Source organism: Leuresthes tenuis, unplaced genomic scaffold (genome assembly GCF_036924035.1).
Source record: "Leuresthes tenuis unplaced genomic scaffold, fLeuTen1.0.hap1 SCAF_6, whole genome shotgun sequence".
NCBI lineage: Eukaryota > Metazoa > Chordata > Actinopteri > Atheriniformes > Atherinopsidae > Leuresthes > Leuresthes tenuis.
The window spans coordinates 32,082,358-32,094,244 of NW_027325360.1; the positions used below are offsets into that span (position 1 = coordinate 32,082,358).

The 11,887-nt window shown below is 43.1% G+C and overlaps 1 non-coding gene across 1 annotated transcript; it reads left to right on the plus strand.

Moving 5' to 3' along the window:
- Positions 1–411: 411 nt before the first annotated feature.
- On the plus strand, positions 412–527 carry LOC140310828 (U5 spliceosomal RNA). Its single transcript, XR_011916862.1, has one exon. It is a non-coding gene; the product is annotated as a U5 spliceosomal RNA (small nuclear RNA).
- The last annotated feature ends 11,360 nt before the right edge of the window (positions 528–11,887 follow it).

Here is an 11,887-nt window from a genome sequence, read left to right on the forward strand (position 1 = left end):
TCTAGACATGGTAAATATGAACGACAAAGCAGTTTTAACATAGTTTGAGTGAAGGAATTCATTTTATAGATAAAATCCCAAGAGTCTGCAGAGAAAAGAGAGTGAATGCGAAGTAGACTTTAACACGGCTATGGGAGCGAGCCGAGTGTCGGCTAACCGGGAGAATTGCTTGAAAGAAACGCGACACCGAATGAGCGGTCAGAACAAAGCCTCAATACGGGATTCTCGTGGTGTTTTTGTTGCTGCCTTGTCTTTTGCATAGAGTAAAAGACAAGGCAGCCATCGAATAGGGCCCGATTGGGGGGGGGGGGGGGGGGGGGGGGGCAAGCGTCTCAACCAAGCAAAGCTCACCATGGGGAAGGTGGCTATACCAACTAGCCTGATGCCCTGCTCCCGCAGTGACGGATAATCGTACTCTGGTTTCTCTTCATAACATACAAGTCTTTCGCCTTTTACTAAAGACTTCCGTGGAGAGCAGCACTAATGAGTTGTTTCTATTATATTACCGGGAGTTGTGTAAGTGTCCTGTTGAATGTTACATGTTTGGGCTTTGACACGCTTCACTGTGGTTGTTAACTGTGTGGTGTGTCCTGAAATGTTATATGTTTGGGCTGTGTGACATGCTTAATGCTTGTCAGTAGCTACCCACTTATTCATATATAGCAACTGACAACATAAGAATATGTTAGACATACTTTGATAGTAGTTGTAGAAGTATCCTTATTGATAATAGATAAACTAATTCATAGTGATAGAACAGTAGATGAACAGGTGCTTGCACATGTCTCACGAAAATAAAATGGGTGTATGATTGCTGACGGCAGAGCAATACTGCCAAACTTATGAGTTCTTGTGGCAAACTTGATTCAGTGTCTTGACGTGTATACGCTGTTTCGCTGACTTGATTGTCACAAGAAACAAAGTGTGTTTGATAAGATCCGACCATTTTATTACGGGAGGATCAGCATGTATGGATTCTGATGTGACTGATAAACCCATTCGTATCTTAAGCATAATCTAATACGTGAGACAACGCCCTGGCACACGATAAAAAAAAAAAAAGAGAGAGAGCGGTTTTGTGTCCCCACAGTCCATAATGTAGAAAAGAGAGAAAAAAGCCTTTCTGATTTGGTGTGTGTGCTCATAGTGCAGAGTGTAGAGAAAAGAAAGCCGTTTTGGTGTCACGGGTGTTGTGACTTACACACACACATTTCTAAATTGAGAAAGGAAATTATTTTAGAGGAAGCACTAGAGTTTAGATCCCACATTTGTTGATAGGCATTCATTTATTTCTTCACTTCTGATGAAGTTTCAACAACAAACTTTGTATTATGAGAAAGAACCAGACTCATTCTTCAGGAATCCGAAAATAAGCTCTATTTTATGAGTTATGCACGAATTCGGATTCTCCTATAAAACGAATTCATTAACTCAAACCAAGTTAAGACTGCTTTGTCCTTCATATTTATTCATGTCTAATCAAGTTTCAACGATAAACAACGTTGTACTTTGTAGAATGAGAAAGAACTTCTTCAGCAATAAGCATCTCTCGACATATGACGAAATACAGATTTTGCTATAAAATTAATTCCTTCTATCAGCCTGACTTAAAACTGTTTGTCCTCCTTATTTATCCACTTCAAATCAAGTTTCAACAATTAAAAAAAATTTGTAGTTTGAGAAAGAACAACTTAATCTTCAGCAATCAGTATAAAAAGAGGTGCAAATGCCAACCATACATACCTAAAAGGTGGAGCGGAAGTATTCAGCTGCAAGTAGGTGTGAATGTTCGACCATAATTTGTAAAAAGCGGATAAGAAAAGGTTCGAATGCCCGACTATATATTAACAAAAGCGGGAGGAGAGGTCTTCGGATGAGAGTGGGTGAGAATTTCCAACCATAATCTATAAAATACGGTGAAAAAAAATATGTGAATGCCTCATAGAACACTAAAAGCGGAAGTGTTCGGCTGCAAGAAGGTGTGAATGTCCGACTATATTTGGTGAAAAGCAGGTGAAGCAAGGTCTGAATGCCCAACCTTACATCATCAAAAGCGAGATCAGAGGTGTTTGGCTGCAAGAAGGCCATAGTTTGCCAAAAGCGGGTAAGGTGCGAATGACCGACTAAATATCAACAAAAGTGGGGGCGGAGGTCTTCGGATGCAAGTGGGTGTGAATATCCCACCATACAAGTATGGTGGAGAGGAAGCTGTGAATGGCCGACCATAGTAAAAGGCGGGTGAGAGAAGGTGCGAATGTCAAACCATACATAATCAAAACAGGGAGCGGAGGTGTTCTGCTGTAAGAAGGTGTGAATGTCCAACCATAGTTGGTAAAAAGCGGGTAAGAAAAGGTTAAAATACCCGACTGTACACAATCAATAGCGGGAGCGGAGTTGTTCGGCTACTAAAAGGTGTGAAAGTCCGACCATGGTTTGTAAAAAGCGGGTAAGAAAAGGTGCGAATGCCCGACAATGTATGATCAAAAGAGGGAGTGGAGGTTTTCGGCTGCAAGAAGGTCTGAATGTCCAACCATAATTTGTAAAAACCGGGGAAGAAAAGGCTCGAAAGCCCGACTATACACCATCAAAAGTGGGAGCGGAGGTGTTCAGCTGCAAGACGGTCTGAATGTCCATCAATAATTGCTAGAAAACATGAAAGAAAATTTTCGAATATCAAACTGCACATGATCATAAGCGGGAGAGGAGGTGTTCAGCTGCAAGAAGGTGTGAATGTCTACCCATAATTACTGAAAAATGGGTAAGAAAAGGTGCGAATGTCTAACCATACATCATCAAAAGAGGGAGCGGAGGTGTTCCGCTGTAAGACGGTGTGAATGTCCGACCATAGATGGTAAAAAGCGGGTAAGAAAAGGTTAAATTACCCGACTGTACACAATCAAAAGAGGGAGCGGAGTTGTTCAGCTAAGAGAAGGTGTGAAAGTCCGACCTTGGTTTGTAAAAAGCGGGTAAGAAAAGGTTCGTATGCCCGAATATACACCATCAAAAGCGGAAGCGGAGGTGTTCGGCTGCAAGATATTGTGAACGTCCGACCAAAGTTTGTAAAAAGCAGTTAAGAAAAGGTTCAAATATCTAACCAAATATAATCAAAAGCGGGAGCAGAGCTGTTCGACTGGAAGTAGGTGTGAATGTCAGATCATAATTTGCAAAAAGCTGATGAGAAAGGGTGAGAATGCCCAACTATACACCATCAAATGCGGTAGCGGAGTTATTCGGCTGTGAGTAGGTGTGAATCTCCGACCATAATTGCTGAAAAATGTGTTAGAAAAGGTAAAAATGCCGGTCCATACATCATCAAAATCGGGAGAGGTGGTGTTCAGCTGCAAGAAGGTCTAAATGTCCATCAATAATTGCTAGAAAACATGAAAGAAAATTTTCGAAAATCAAACCACACATGATCATAAGTGGGAGAGGAGGTGTTCAGCTGCAAGAAGGTGTGAATGTCCACCCATAATACCTGAAAAATGGGTAAAAAAAAGGTGCGAATGCCCAACCATACATCATCAAAAGCAGGAGTGCATGTGTTCGGCTACAAGAAGGTGTGAACGTCCAACCAAAGTTTGTAAAAAGCAGTTAAGAAAAGGTTCGAATATCCAACCATACATAATCAAAAGCGGGAGCAGAGCTGTTCGACTGCAAGTAGGTGTGAATGTCAGATCATAATTTGCAAAAAGCTGATGAGAAAGGGTGAGAATGCCCGACTATACACCATCAAATGCGGGAGCGGAGTTGTTCGGCTGTGAGTAGGTGTGAATCTCCGACCATAATTGCTGAAAAATGTGTTAGAAAAGGTAAGAATGCCGGTCCATACATCATCAAATGCGAGAGAGGTTGTGTTCGGCTGCAAGTAGGTGTGAATGTCCAGCCATAATTACTCACAAACGGGTAAGAAAAGGTAGTATTGCCAGACCATATATGATCAAAACAGGGAGCGGAGGTGGTTCAGCTGCAAGAAGGTTTGAATGTCCGACTAAAGTTCAAATATATTAACAAAAGCGGGAGGAGAGGTCTTCGGATGAGAGTGGTTGAAAATTTCCAACCATAATGTATAAAATGCGGTGAAAAAAAGGTGTGATAGAACACTAAAAGGTGGAGCGGAAGTGTTCGGCTGCAAGAAGGTGTGAATGTCCGACTATATTTGGTGAAAAGCAGGTGAAGCAAGGTCTGAATGCCCAACCTTACATCATCAAAAGCGAGATCAGAGGTGTTTGGCTGCAAGAAGGCCATAGTTTGCCAAAAGCGGGTAAGGTGCGAATGTCCGACTAAATATCAACAAAATTTGGGGCGGAGGTCTTCGGATGCAAGTGGGTGTGAATGTCCGACTATATTTGGTGAAAAGCAGGTGAAGCAAGATCTGAATGCCCAACCTTACATCATCAAAAGCGAGATCAGAGGTGTTTGGCTGCAAGAAGGCCATAGTTTGCCAAAAGCGGGTAAGGTGCGAATGACCGACTAAATATCAACAAAAGTGGGGGCGGAGGTCTTCGGATGCAAGTGGGTGTGAATATCCCACCATACAAGTATGGTGGAGAGGAAGCTGTGAATGGCCGACCATAGTAAAAGGCGGGTGAGAGAAGGTGCGAATGTCAAACCATACATAATCAAAACAGGGAGCGGAGGTGTTCTGCTGTAAGAAGGTGTGAATGTCCAACCATAGTTGGTAAAAAGCGGGTAAGAAAAGGTTAAAATACCCGACTGTACACAATCAATAGCGGGAGCGGAGTTGTTCGGCTACTAAAAGGTGTGAAAGTCCGACCATGGTTTGTAAAAAGCGGGTAAGAAAAGGTGCGAATGCCCGACAATGTATGATCAAAAGAGGGAGTGGAGGTTTTCGGCTGCAAGAAGGTCTGAATGTCCAACCATAATTTGTAAAAACCGGGGAAGAAAAGGCTCGAAAGCCCGACTATACACCATCAAAAGTGGGAGCGGAGGTGTTCAGCTGCAAGACGGTCTGAATGTCCATCAATAATTACTAGAAAACATGAAAGAAAATTTTCGAATATCAAACTGCACATGATCATAAGCGGGAGAGGAGGTGTTCAGCTGCAAGAAGGTGTGAATGTCTACCCATAATTACTGAAAAATGGGTAAGAAAAGGTGCGAATGCCTAACCATACATCATCAAAAGAGGGAGCTGAGGTGTTCCGCTGTAAGACGGTGTGAATGTCCGACCATAGATGGTAAAAAGCGGGTAAGAAAAGGTTAAATTACCCGACTGTACACAATCAAAAGAGGGAGCGGAGTTGTTCAGCTAAGAGAAGGTGTGAAAGTCCGACCTTGGTTTGTAAAAAGCGGGTAAGAAAAGGTTCGTATGCCCGAATATACACCATCAAAAGCGGAAGCGGAGGTGTTCGGCTGCAAGATATTGTGAACGTCCGACCAAAGTTTGTAAAAAGCAGTTAAGAAAAGGTTCGAATATCTAACCAAACATAATCAAAAGCGGGAGCAGAGCTGTTCGACTGGAAGTAGGTGTGAATGTCAGATCATAATTTGCAAAAAGCTGATGAGAAAGGGTGAGAATGCCCGACTATACACCATCAAATGCGGTAGCGGAGTTGTTCGGCTGTGAGTAGGTGTGAATCTCCAACCATAATTGCTGAAAAATGTGTTAGAAAAGGTAAAAATGCCGGTCCATACATCATCAAAATCGGGAGAGGTGGTGTTCAGCTGCAAGAAGGTCTAAATGTCCATCAATAATTGCTAGAAAACATGAAAGAAAATTTTCGAAAATCAAACCACACATGATCATAAGTGGGAGAGGAGGTGTTCAGCTGCAAGAAGGTGTGAATGTCCACCCATAATACCTGAAAAATGGGTAAAAAAAAGGTGCGAATGCCCAACCATACATCATCAAAAGAAGGAGTGCATGTGTTCGGCTACAAGAAGGTGTGAACGTCCAACCAAAGTTTGTAAAAAGCAGTTAAGAAAAGGTTCGAATATCCAACCATACATAATCAAAAGCGGGAGCAGAGCTGTTCGACTGCAAGTAGGTGTGAATGTCAGATCATAATTTGCAAAAAGCTGATGAGAAAGGGTGAGAATGCCCAACTATACACCATCAAATGCGGGAGCGGAGTTGTTCGGCTGTGAGTAGGTGTGAATCTCCGACCATAATTGCTGAAAAATGTGTTAGAAAAGGTAAGAATGCCGGTCCATACATCATAAAAAGCGAGAGAGGTTGTGTTCGGCTGCAAGTAGGTGTGAATGTCCAGCCATAATTACTCACAAACGGGTAAGAAAAGGTAGTATTGCCAGACCATATATGATCAAAACAGGGAGCGGAGGTGGTTCAGCTGCAAGAATGTTTGAATGTCCGACTAAAGTTAAAATATATTAACAAAAGCGGGAGGAGAGGTCTTCGGATGAGAGTGGTTGAAAATTTCCAACCATAATGTATAAAATGCGGTGAAAAAAAGGTGTGATAGAACACTAAAAGGTGGAGCGGAAGTGTTCGGCTGCAAGAAGGTGTGAATGTCCGACTATATTTGGTGAAAAGCAGGTGAAGCAAGGTCTGAATGCCCAACCTTACATCATCAAAAGCGAGATCAGAGGTGTTTGGCTGCAAGAAGGCCATAGTTTGCCAAAAGAGGGTAAGGTGCGAATGTCTGACTAAATATCAACAAAATTTGGGGCGGAGGTCTTCGGATGCAAGTGTGTGTGAATGTCCGACTATATTTGGTGAAAAGCAGGTGAAGCAAGGTCTGAATGCCCAACCTTACATCATCAAAAGCGAGATCAGAGGTGTTTGGCTGCAAGAAGGCCATAGTTTGCCAAAAGCGGGTAAGGTGCGAATGACCGACTAAATATCAACAAAAGTGGGGGCGGAGTTCTTCGGATGCAGGTGGGTGTGAATATCCCACCATACAAGTATGGTGGAGAGGAAGCTGTGAATGGCCGACCATAGTAAAAGGCGGGTGAGAGAAGGTGCGAATGTCAAACCATACATAATCAAAACAGGGAGCGGAGGTGTTCTGCTGTAAGAAGCTGTGAATGTCCAACCATAGTTGGTAAAAAGCGGGTAAGAAAAGGTTAAAATACCCGACTGTACACAATCAATAGCGGGAGCGGAGTTGTTCGGCTACTAAAAGGTGTGAAAGTCCGACCATGGTTTGTAAAAAGCGGGTAAGAAAAGGTGCGAATGCCCGACAATGTATGATCAAAAGAGGGAGTGGAGGTTTTCGGCTGCAAGAAGGTCTGAATGTCCAACCATAATTTGTAAAAACCGGGGAAGAAAAGGCTCGAAAGCCCGACTATACACCATCAAAAGTGGGAGCGGAGGTGTTCAGCTGCAAGACGGTCTGAATGTCCATCAATAATTACTAGAAAACATGAAAGAAAATTTTCGAATATCAAACTGCACATGATCATAAGCGGGAGAGGAGGTGTTCAGCTGCAAGAAGGTGTGAATGTCTACCCATAATTACTGAAAAATGGGTAAGAAAAGGTGCGAATGCCTAACCATACATCATCAAAAGAGGGAGCTGAGGTGTTCCGCTGTAAGACGGTGTGAATGTCCGACCATAGATGGTAAAAAGCGGGTAAGAAAAGGTTAAATTACCCGACTGTACACAATCAAAAGAGGGAGCGGAGTTGTTCAGCTAAGAGAAGGTGTGAAAGTCCGACCTTGGTTTGTAAAAAGCGGGTAAGAAAAGGTTCGTATGCCCGAATATACACCATCAAAAGCGGAAGCGGAGGTGTTCGGCTGCAAGATATTGTGAACGTCCGACCAAAGTTTGTAAAAAGCAGTTAAGAAAAGGTTCGAATATCTAACCAAACATAATCAAAAGCGGGAGCAGAGCTGTTCGACTGGAAGTAGGTGTGAATGTCAGATCATAATTTGCAAAAAGCTGATGAGAAAGGGTGAGAATGCCCGACTATACACCATCAAATGCGGTAGCGGAGTTGTTCGGCTGTGAGTAGGTGTGAATCTCCAACCATAATTGCTGAAAAATGTGTTAGAAAAGGTAAAAATGCCGGTCCATACATCATCAAAATCGGGAGAGGTGGTGTTCAGCTGCAAGAAGGTCTAAATGTCCATCAATAATTGCTAGAAAACATGAAAGAAAATTTTCGAAAATCAAACCACACATGATCATAAGTGGGAGAGGAGGTGTTCAGCTGCAAGAAGGTGTGAATGTCCACCCATAATACCTGAAAAATGGGTAAAAAAAAGGTGCGAATGCCCAACCATACATCATCAAAAGAAGGAGTGCATGTGTTCGGCTACAAGAAGGTGTGAACGTCCAACCAAAGTTTGTAAAAAGCAGTTAAGAAAAGGTTCGAATATCCAACCATACATAATCAAAAGCGGGAGCAGAGCTGTTCGACTGCAAGTAGGTGTGAATGTCAGATCATAATTTGCAAAAAGCTGATGAGAAAGGGTGAGAATGCCCAACTATACACCATCAAATGCGGGAGCGGAGTTGTTCGGCTGTGAGTAGGTGTGAATCTCCGACCATAATTGCTGAAAAATGTGTTAGAAAAGGTAAGAATGCCGGTCCATACATCATAAAAAGCGAGAGAGGTTGTGTTCGGCTGCAAGTAGGTGTGAATGTCCAGCCATAATTACTCACAAACGGGTAAGAAAAGGTAGTATTGCCAGACCATATATGATCAAAACAGGGAGCGGAGGTGGTTCAGCTGCAAGAATGTTTGAATGTCCGACTAAAGTTAAAATATATTAACAAAAGCGGGAGGAGAGGTCTTCGGATGAGAGTGGTTGAAAATTTCCAACCATAATGTATAAAATGCGGTGAAAAAAAGGTGTGATAGAACACTAAAAGGTGGAGCGGAAGTGTTCGGCTGCAAGAAGGTGTGAATGTCCGACTATATTTGGTGAAAAGCAGGTGAAGCAAGGTCTGAATGCCCAACCTTACATCATCAAAAGCGAGATCAGAGGTGTTTGGCTGCAAGAAGGCCATAGTTTGCCAAAAGAGGGTAAGGTGCGAATGTCTGACTAAATATCAACAAAATTTGGGGCGGAGGTCTTCGGATGCAAGTGTGTGTGAATGTCCGACTATATTTGGTGAAAAGCAGGTGAAGCAAGGTCTGAATGCCCAACCTTACATCATCAAAAGCGAGATCAGAGGTGTTTGGCTGCAAGAAGGCCATAGTTTGCCAAAAGCGGGTAAGGTGCGAATGACCGACTAAATATCAACAAAAGTGGGGGCGGAGTTCTTCGGATGCAGGTGGGTGTGAATATCCCACCATACAAGTATGGTGGAGAGGAAGCTGTGAATGGCCGACCATAGTAAAAGGCGGGTGAGAGAAGGTGCGAATGTCAAACCATACATAATCAAAACAGGGAGCGGAGGTGTTCTGCTGTAAGAAGCTGTGAATGTCCAACCATAGTTGGTAAAAAGCGGGTAAGAAAAGGTTAAAATACCCGACTGTACACAATCAATAGCGGGAGCGGAGTTGTTCGGCTACTAAAAGGTGTGAAAGTCCGACCATGGTTTGTAAAAAGCGGGTAAGAAAAGGTGCGAATGCCCGACAATGTATGATCAAAAGAGGGAGTGGAGGTTTTCGGCTGCAAGAAGGTCTGAATGTCCAACCATAATTTGTAAAAACCGGGGAAGAAAAGGCTCGAAAGCCCGACTATACACCATCAAAAGTGGGAGCGGAGGTGTTCAGCTGCAAGACGGTCTGAATGTCCATCAATAATTGCTAGAAAACATGAAAGAAAATTTTCGAATATCAAACTGCACATGATCATAAGCGGGAGAGGAGGTGTTCAGCTGCAAGAAGGTGTGAATGTCTACCCATAATTACTGAAAAATGGGTAAGAAAAGGTGCGAATGCCTAACCATACACCATCAAATGCGGGAGCGGAGTTATTCGGCTGTGAGTAGGTGTGAATCTCCAACCATAATTGCTGAAAAATGTGTTAGAAAAGGTAAAAATCCCGGTCCATACATCATCAAAATCGGGAGAGGTGGTGTTCAGCTGCAAGAAGGTCTAAATGTCCATCAATAATTGCTAGAAAACATGAAAGAAAATTTTCGAAAATCAAACCACACATGATCATAAGTGGGAGAGGAGGTGTTCAGCTGCAAGAAGGTGTGAATGTCCACCCATAATACCTGAAAAATGGGTAAAAAAAAGGTGCGAATGCCCAACCATACATCATCAAAAGAAGGAGTGCATGTGTTCGGCTACAAGAAGGTGTGAACGTCCAACCAAAGTTTGTAAAAAGCAGTTAAGAAAAGGTTCGAATATCCAACCATACATAATCAAAAGCGGGAGCAGAGCTGTTCGACTGCAAGTAGGTGTGAATGTCAGATCATAATTTGCAAAAAGCTGATGAGAAAGGGTGAGAATGCCCGACTATACACCATCAAATGCGGGAGCAGAGTTGTTCGGCTGTGAGTAGGTGTGAATCTCCGACCATAATTGCTGAAAAATGTGTTAGAAAAGGTAAGAATGCCGGTCCATACATCATCAAAAGCGAGAGAGGTTGTGTTCGGCTGCAAGTAGGTGTGAATGTCCAGCCATAATTACTCACAAACGGGTAAGAAAAGGTAGTATTGCCAGACCATATATGATCAAAACAGGGAGCGGAGGTGGTTCAGCTGCAAGAAGGTTTGAATGTCCGACTAAAGTTCAAATATATTAACAAAAGCGGGAGGAGAGGTCTTCGGATGAGAGTGGTTGAAAATTTCCAACCATAATGTATAAAATGCGGTGAAAAAAAGGTGTGATAGAACACTAAAAGGTGGAGCGGAAGTGTTCGGCTGCAAGAAGGTGTGAATGTCCGACTATATTTGGTGAAAAGCAGGTGAAGCAAGGTCTGAATGCCCAACCTTACATCATCAAAAGCGAGATCAGAGGTGTTTGGCTGCAAGAAGGCCATAGTTTGCCAAAAGCGGGTAAGGTGCGAATGTCCGACTAAATATCAACAAAATTTGGGGCGGAGGTCTTCGGATGCAAGTGGGTGTGAATGTCCGACTATATTTGGTGAAAAGCAGGTGAAGCAAGGTCTGAATGCCCAACCTTACATCATCAAAAGCGAGATCAGAGGTGTTTGGCTGCAAGAAGGCCATAGTTTGCCAAAAGCGGGTAAGGTGCGAATGACCGACTAAATATCAACAAAAGTGGGGGCGGAGGTCTTCGGATGCAAGTGGGTGTGAATATCCCACCATACAAGTATGGTGGAGAGGAAGCTGTGAATGGCCGACCATAGTAAAAGGCGGGTGAGAGAAGGTGCGAATGTCAAACCATACATAATCAAAACAGGGAGCGGAGGTGTTCTGCTGTAAGAAGGTGTGAATGTCCAACCATAGTTGGTAAAAAGCGGGTAAGAAAAGGTTAAAATACCCGACTGTACACAATCAATAGCGGGAGCGGAGTTGTTCGGCTACTAAAAGGTGTGAAAGTCCGACCATGGTTTGTAAAAAGCGGGTAAGAAAAGGTGCGAATGCCCGACAATGTATGATCAAAAGAGGGAGTGGAGGTTTTCGGCTGCAAGAAGGTCTGAATGTCCAACCATAATTTGTAAAAACCGAGGAAGAAAAGGCTCGAAAGCCCGACTATACACCATCAAAAGTGGGAGCGGAGGTGTTCAGCTGCAAGACGGTCTGAATGTCCATCAATAATTGCTAGAAAACATGAAAGAAAATTTTCGAATATCAAACTGCACATGATCATAAGCGGGAGAGGAGGTGTTCAGCTGCAAGAAGGTGTGAATGTCTACCCATAATTACTGAAAAATGGGTAAGAAAAGGTGCGAATGCCTAACCATACATCATCAAAAGAGGGAGCGGAGGTGTTCCGCTGTAAGACGGTGTGAATGTCCGACCATAGATGGTAAAAAGCGGGTAAGAAAAGGTTAAATTACCCGACTGTACACAATCAAAAGAGGGAGCGGAGT